Raw genomic sequence first — 9,216 nt, forward strand, 5'->3', positions numbered from 1 at the left:
AGGTACTTAAGACCACACACATGAAGTCCACATTCTAACCTGTACCTCTCACCCTGTCCTCTCCAATATGATGCTCCCAAGATACATATTCAGTCTTCTTTCCTGAAGATTAACAGTCACATTCCTCCCCTCCCCTTCCACAAGTTGGCAATCAACTAATGACAAGAGAAATAGAAAGATAACGCATTTTAGAAATGTAACTCATGTTACCTACTTCAAATCCTGTCTGCAATGAATAATAATGGTGATGTTAGGTTACATGTAAAAGGTGTGTTTAAAATATTAATGGAATATTAAACCGATGATTAGTAGTAGTAGGTCCAAATTATTTTAGGTTGGTTAGTTTTGATTGAGTTAGAAGGATTAATATTTTCCATGTCATCACACCTTTACTTACAGGTTTTACAGGCTTTAACTCAACATGATCCTGGTAGTAGGAGTGTGTATCAAGTCCACCTATGAAATCAACTGGAAATATAACATAGCCCAATATGAATCAATGTATAAAAAAATTATAAGACCATATCATAAAAATATTTTCTTGTAAAAAATAGATAAACATGTATTCTGTTTAGACAGGTGAAAAACAAGCCCCAGTTCTACCAAAGTAGAACTGTTCCATAGAGTTTTCTGGCTGCGTATTATTTATGGAAGCAGCTAATCAGGCCTCTCTTCTGTGGTGCCATTGGGTGAGTTTCAACCACCAACTTTTAGGTTAGCAACTGACCACAAACTACACTATCCAGGAACTTTTATACAATATAATGGACCATTAAAATCATTCCTTTTAGAAAAAAAAATTTAAAGAAGATGTGAAAAAATTGTAAGATGTTAAAAACTGTAAAAATATGAATTAAAAACAAAGAAAAAAATGACAAAGATGGGAAAAAAACCCAAACAAAATCTGAAATATAGTACTGAGTCATTTTTGACTCATGGTACTTTCATCTTTGTGACTGAAAAAAAAAATTTACAACTGTTTCTAATTTTAGTGAAAAATGAAATAACATTAAATAATATTAAATTTTAAATAATGTGTTTGTCCTTAGGTTTACAGATATAGCTTTTTAAACCCAATATATCTCTTCCTGTTGCCAGAATTATTTTCTTTCTGAAGAATATTTATTGTGTCTTAGATAGGACTTGGAGAAATCACACACTCAATCTCCATGCCTTCTATCCTCAAGCCATCCTCGGGAAATAGATATCTGCCTTTTGCGAAGATGATTTCATAGCTCTCCTGGTAGACAGAAAAGGCTTGCAGTCTCTATAGATCCTTTTTTTTTTTAAATGATATTCTTTCTAATTTCTTTATGTCTTGATAATGTCTTGTTCCTTTTTTGCCAACTCGGATCTTTCTGGCTTTTGTTTGTTCCTCTCACCTTTTAGTTTCTGTGGTTATCACGTATTATATTTTCCATATACAACCAAGCTTTGGTGGTATAACACAGTACCCAACATTAATAAGAATATAGGCATATAGTAGGGAACTTTGGTGGAGACACCTTTCTATTAGTTGACTCCACCTCAAATGGGAAGATGGAAAATCCCCTCCCATTAGATTTACAGCCTCAAAAACCTACTGGAGGGCCAGCTATGAGTTGGTTCTGATGTCCTAACAGTGAGTTTTTTAGTTTGAGGCATATATTGATACTACACTCTTAGGGGTATATACTGTGCATGTGTGTGTATGTAAATTCAGGCATACAAATGGGAAAACAACTGACTGCATCATATTCTCAACTCTAGAGTAATTTTAGTGAACAGTAATTTCGAGAGACATTAATGAGTTTAGAAGTTCTACTGAAATTTGGACTAGTTCTAGATTTACCACTCTCACTCACTCTTGATCTTATCTATTTTTTCCAGTCCTTTGGAGGTGCTAAGGGAAGGCTGGATCACCAACACGCTGAGTTGTCAAGTGATCTTGGGAAGTCTGTGGGTGCTCAGCAATCAGATTGTAACAAAGAACAACATGTAGACCAGATCAGACTAAAACCTATCTGTTTTCTACTCGCCACATAAGTTACCTGTGCACAGAACTTCTCAAAGAGAAGCAGTAAGAGAAGAGCCAGTTTAAGACACTTGAAACAATTCCTGAGAGAATAAATGATGGGTAAAAAATCATTACAAAGTTCAGAGAGGTTGAGGTTTTTGTCAAATTAGCTATTTATTCAAATACTTACTTTCTCACTTTGCTAACAAATAGCCATGACTTTAGAAAGAATATCAGATTGATTGAAAACCGAAACACCACAGAATTCACAATAAAATTATAAAAATATAAATTTATAAATAATACAGTTTAAAATAATATTTAAGATGGACTTATTATAAAAACAAAGACAACATATTTTCATATTTTAAAAGGTGAGAAAATGTCTTTATACTGGCCATTTAAACATTAAAATTCAGGAAAGATGTGTGTCAGGGTTGTATAATTTTATGATATTTATTCAATGTGTGTGCTATATAAATAAAATGAGAAGCTGGACTATATGAAAAAAATGAGCATCAGTATTGGAAAAAGATTTATTAATAAACTGTGATATACAAATGACACAACTTTGCTTGCTGAAAATAAAGAGGACTTGAAGCATATACTGAGGAAGTTCAGAGATTAAAGCCTTCAGAATGGATTACACCTCAATATGAAGAAAACAAAAATCTTCACAACAGAATTGGTAAGCAGAATCATGATAAATGGAGAAAAGATTAAAGTCGTTAAGAATTTCATTTTACTTGGATTCATAGTGAATACCTATGGAAGGCAGCTATTGCTGATTGCTGTCCAGTTGAGGTCGACTCATAGCAACTTTATAAACAAAAGACCCAATGCCTTTCCATAACTATCGTTGTTTCTCCAAGTTCATAGAGTTTCCAGAGGCATGTGGTTTAGGAAGTGGGTGCCACTCCTGCTCCCCAACATGTTTTACACCTGGGAGCTCCACCAAACACTGTCCACAATGGGAAACCATTCTGGTATTTGATATCCCCATGGTACAAGGCTCAGCATCATAGCAAACGCAGGTTACCTCATATAGCACATTGACAAAGAGAAATGTGCAAAGTGGAAGAATGTTCCTCCAGATATAAACAGTACTAGTCTCATTTAGCAGTGGTTAAGTGTTGTCAAATAGAATATGATTCAGAGTAAGCTTTGCACAAAAGACCTGAACTCTGTTCTATGATTAATATAATTTCTGTACATTTATAAGAGAGTTTGTAGAGCTTCCAGAGGCACCTACCTTAGGAAGTGGATGCCACTCCTGCTTCCCAATATGAATCAATCTGGAAGCTTATCCAAACGTTGTACATAATGGGTAACCATTGCGGTATTTGACACAACTATGAGATAATCTTCAGCAACACAGCAACTCCAAGTTGTTCAGTACAACAAATAGACACATGATTGCTGTATCTTTTAAAGGATATTCTTCTAAAAATTACATTTCTCTTGCCTGTCTATCATCAAGACAAAACCACCATTGAGACGACCACCAGCCAACCAGCCAACTTTCAGAGTGGAGGGCGACTCTAAGGCCCCAGGCCCCAGGCCAGCCCACAGACCCATCTCCTCATCAACGATTTTAAATCCACACGCTCAAGCAGGACTTTGCCCTTACCCTTAGAGTAAGGCTCAAGGGTCACCCACTTTAGAGGGGAGAAAAAGAAGAATTACACACAACAAAATGGATCCCAGAAACTTTCCTTGCCTGACCACCATCAAGATGAAAGCACCATCAAGACTACTGGCAGCCAGCCAGCAGACTTCCAGAGTGGAGGGGGACTGCAGGTCCCCAGGCACCAGGCAGTACTCTGGAAAGATCTCTGATAGCAGATTTTCCCAATGCAATTCATCTTTTGATTCCCTGACTGCTGGTGCCAAGAGTGTTGATGATGGAGCTGAGCAAGCGGTAATTGTTAACAATCTCAATCTCTTTTTCATCTGTCATGGTGCTGTCAATTGACACAGTTATGAGAATCTTTGTCTTCTTGATGTTGAGCTTCAATTCATATTGAAGAATGTATATTTTACCTAGTAGACTAATTTGGTAGAGTGGCAGGATACAAGATCAATATAAAAAAAATCAATGGGATTCCTCTCTTGTAACAAAGAAAACATAGATAAGGAAACTAAGAAAGCAATGCCATTTAAAATAACCAATCATAAACTGAGATATGTAGGAATATCCTAACCAGAGACACAAAAGACCTTTACAAAAAACCTACAAAACACTTCTGCAAGAAACCATAAAAGACCTATATAAACAGAAAAAGTTTCCCTGTTCACGGATAGGAAGACTCAACATAATTAAAATTACAATCCTAGGACAGATATCAAATTCATTTTTCAAAGAGCTAGAAAAGGCAAGTAGTAAGTTTATTTGGAGAGGGAAGAGACCTCACATAAGCAAAACAGTTCTCAAAAAAGAAGAATGAAGTGGGAGGCATAGCACTCCCTGACCTGAAAACCTTCTATATGGCTGTAATAATCAAAACAGCACGGTATAATGAAAGGTACATAGATCAATGGGACAGAATAAAAAACCCAGAAATTAATCCATCTATTTATGGCCAACTGATATTTATTTGATAAGGAAACAAAACCTGTCAAATAGGGAAACATCAACCTCTTCAACAAATGGTGTTGGCAAAACTGGACTGCTACCTGTAGAAAGCTGAAGCAGGATGCACACTTCTCACCATACAAAATGATCAATCAAGGTGGATCAGCAATTAATGTTGGAGAGGATGTGGAGAGACAGGAACTGTTATACACTGTTGGTGGGATCATAAAATGTACAACCACTTTCAAAGGCAGTTTGGCATTTCTTAAAAAAACGGAACATATTCGCTAGGGCAGCAACTGGTGGGAGTTTTAAAAAAATGGGAGCACTGATGGGCTCTCTAGGCTTGGAAGGTGTTCAAGACTTTTTGGTGGTTGCATCATCATTGTCAGGTGCAGTTGCCAAGAGAAACAAACCTGATGGGAGGCAAGACCTGCTGTCTGCTTGGGGTGCTGCCTTGAAGGGTTTGTGTGAAGGGAGCTAACCAGGGAGCACAGGCCTGGGCCTGGACACTTGGAGACCTGGATGGGGGAGAAGACCATGGATTTTAAAGTTGGAAATCTGGTCAGTAAGGGATCATATGCTACTGTTTACAGGGCTGAATCCATTCACACTGGTTTGGAAGTTGCAATCAAAAGGATAGTTAAGAAAGCCATGCACAAAGCTGGAATGGTACAGAGAGTTCCAAATGAGCTGGAAATACATTGTCAGTTGACATGTCCTTCTATCTTGGAGATTTATAAGTATTCTGAAGATAGTAATTATGTGTCGTTGCTGTTAGAAATGTGCCATAATGGAGACATGAGCAGGTATCTAAAGAACAGAATGAAACCCTTTCAGAAAACGAAGCTTGACAATTCATGCACCAGATCATCATAGGAATGTAGTATCTTCATTTTCATGGTATATTAAATCAAGACCTCACACTCTCTAACCTCTTATTCATGTTATATAAACATCAAAATTTCTGATTTTGGTCTGACAACTCAATTGAAAATGCCACATGAAAAGTACTACACGTTATGTGGAACTCCTAATTACATTTCACCAGAAATTACAACTCAAAGTGCTCATGGTTTTGAATCTGATATTTGGTGCTTGAGTTGTATGTTTTCTATATTACTTATCAGAAGACCATCCTTTGATATTGGCATAGTCAAGAATACATGAAATAAAGTCATATTGACAGATTATGCAATGCCTATTTTCTTGCCAAAAGAGGGCAAAGATCTTATTTACCAATTACTTCATAGAAATCTAGCAGATCATTTAAGTCTGTTTTCAGTATTAGACCATCATTTTATGTCCTGAAATTCTTCAACAAAAAAGAAAGCTTTGGAAACTATAGAAGACTCAACTGATAGTTGGCATGCCACAATTTCTACTGTGATTACAGCTTCTTCTAGTACCAGTATAAGTAGTTTATTTGATGAGAAGACTTTTGATCGGTGGGCCACTCCCAAATAAAATGATGGTATTTCCCAAGAACAAAAATTCAAGTGCTTTTTCTTCGGGAGATAAAAATAGTTTTTATATTCAGTGAGGACACCAAGAACAAAAAACCATTAACAGAAGGCAAAGAGTAAGTCAAGATGCAAAAGAAAGGCCACATTCTCGATACCTTCATAGAAACCAGGCCTCTGATAAATATGGCACATCTAATAGTCAATCTCAAACAAAAACCATATACAATGGAAATATGTCACTCAGAATAAATGCTTTCAAAATAAAAAAGATCAGGAGTAGTTGAAAAAGACGAGAGAACATCACCTGCAAACAGCAATGTCAATATTTATTCCTTCTTTAAAGAAAAGACGTCTAATAGTTTTGGATCTTTAGAAAGACTTGACAACGCTCAAGCTTGGCATCATTGTCCAAGAAAAACTCCCCTCCCCTTTCCAGACCAGACATCGCAAATTGAAGTGGTGCAACAGTGCTTTGAGAATCTGCAACTAAACGCTTACTTAAGAGAACCTACTGAACTCCTCAGCATTGACCCAAATAGAGATTTACAGAGTCCTTCTGATTTGCAAAGGGACACACAACAAGAAATGCCTGGACTGATAAAAGAGCCAAAAAGAACTCTGACCTTTCTGATAAGGCACATTCTGTAAAACAGTCAAGTCCTATGAAATATATGCCTGCACTTCAGACTAATCCTGAGAAAACTCAAGCAAGAACCTGTTTTTGATTATGATCCTCTTTCTGAGTAAAGCAAGACCAAGAGGGTGGAGCCACCAACAGACAAGCAGCAATGTGCATTATGAAGCATTACATCTTCTTTGATTGCTCACAGGTTAAAAACAAGAATCTCAAGAATATGTAAAAGAAGTTTTTCAAATAATTAGTGATGGAAGTATGATCACCATTTATTATCCACATGTTGGGAGAGGTTTTCCTCTTGCTGATAGACAACCCTTACCTACTGACAACATTTGTATGTACAGCTTTGACAATTTGCCAGAAAAGTACTGAGGAAAACAGATATCAATATGCTTCCATATTTGTTCAGCTTGTTAGCTCCAAATCTCTCAAAGTCACTTACTTTACAAAATAAGCTAAATGTATTTTGATGGCAAATTCCCATGGTGCTGATTTTGAGATTTGGTTTTATGATGGAGAAAAAAAAAATACACAAAACAGAAGATGTAATTCAGATGACTAAAGGACTGACTGGGAAATCTTATACCTTGAAAGGTTAAAGTAAAGTCACTAGTTTAAAAGAGCAAATGAAAGTACTTGGACTATGTGGATGAGATTATTGTATTTGTTTCACATTGGAATCTGTAATTTCAGAAGAAGAAAAGCGTAGTGGAAGTTCTCCTTCTCCCCAAAAATTATAGAACGAAAACCTGGCTGTACCAGTTCACCTATATCCTTATCTCCTCCTGGGAATCCAACTTACGCAGTGAAAGATACACCATCCTCAAATACAGTGATCATGAATAGTGCTACTTCTTTAAAACAAGCACTGATACTGAATCCTTCTGAAATGGTTACAAATGGAGAACTTGGCCTTGCAGCTTCTAGAACAGACATCTCTTCGTCCTAAATCAGTATAAGCTTTTGAAATCTATATTTGTGAAAAATGTTTGTTGGACTACATGGTTAACTAGGTGAGCTGTGTAGGTTCTAGTTTAATGATGGATCTCAGTTGGTTGTGCAGAAGAAGTGTCCTCTGTCAGTTATATTTCAACAACTGGTCAAACAACCAGGTATGGAGAAAATGACAAATTACCAGAACACGTCAAAGAGATATTACAGTGTTTGTCTTCCATTCTTTAAATATTTTCTAATTCCACTCCTAGTTTTCATTGATTAAAACTCCTATAAGACACATACGTTTAATAAATAACTTCAAGTGCTATGACTTTTTATTTAATAACTTCTTCAGAAAGCCTTTCAATTAAAGAGAATTTTTATCGATACCATATTTGAATCAGGAAATGAAACCTGAATAATCTTAAAAATTTAGTGGTCACAGAATAGAATAGATGGGAAGCCTAACTTTTTTATTAAAACATTCCCCTAAATTTATGATTTGTATGTTGTATTGGAAAAATTTTTAAATTAAAAAATATAAATGATGTGTGATACATTTGTGGTTTTTATGGTTTCTATGCTTGTCAGACATCATGGAGAAAACATGCTGGAGTTTTAGGACATGTAAATAATGTGTATTTATGTTATAAGTAATAACATATATTAAAATGTGTACGTGTTTTAAGTTTATTTTCGTAACACCAGTTTCTAACAAAATATTTCTGCAAATACATTTTATTAAAAAAATAAAAGCAGTGATAAGATAAAAAAATCAACAAAACCCCAACTGAACATAGAAATTCCATAAGATCCTGCTATTCCACTGCTTAGAATATATGCCAAGAAAATTACGACTGAGATGCAAATGGAGATTTGAACTCCAATGTTGAAAGCACTGTTATTCACCATCGCAAGAACATGGGAACAGCCCAAATGTTCAACCGCAATCAAAAGGATTGAGAAATTGTGGTATATTCACAGAATGAAATACTATGCCACACTCAAGAGCAACAATTTTGAAAATTACTATATAACTTGGGAAGGACTGGTAAGCATTGTTCTGAGTGAACTAACCCAGTCCCATGGGACAAATTCAGTATAAGGCCGTTATTGTAGAAATAGAAAGATAACTAGTAAAGTATGTATGAGGATCCAAATAGCGGAAGGTAGGAGCAGAGGAGTGAGGATGGGCAGGGGGTAAATCACAGGGTCACACAATTGATGGACGAAGGGAGAGTTGGGTAAGAGAAACGGGAAAGACCTGGCAAGGATCTGGAAAAACAGGGCAGTGGTGGACGTAGTTCAGTGTTGATTGATTTTAAAAAATATAATGAATGGGAATGATTGTATATAATACAATGTGAATGAAGGATACTGTGAAACACAATGTATATTAACTTCCTAAGTAAACCAATATATATATTTTTTAAAAGACTAGTAGTTGAAAATATGGCCTAGAAGACAGAAATTTGGCTGGAGATCACATGAAAGAATTTTATACAATCCATGATTTAGTCACTGCAAGTATTTTTAAAAATATATAAATGATGATTATAACAGGGACCTCACCTTATAGACTCTAATTGACTATGTCTATGAAACA

General features: G+C 35.8%; 1 pseudogene; it reads left to right on the plus strand.

The window, feature by feature from the left end:
- The first annotated feature begins 5,096 nt into the window (after positions 1–5,096).
- Positions 5,097–7,889, plus strand: LOC102863007 (annotated as a pseudogene).
- Positions 7,890–9,216: the final 1,327 nt, after the last annotated feature.

This window comes from Elephantulus edwardii, unplaced genomic scaffold, assembly GCF_000299155.1.
Source record: "Elephantulus edwardii isolate Elephantulus edwardi_28Jun2011 unplaced genomic scaffold, EleEdw1.0 scaffold00008, whole genome shotgun sequence".
NCBI lineage: Eukaryota > Metazoa > Chordata > Mammalia > Macroscelidea > Macroscelididae > Elephantulus > Elephantulus edwardii.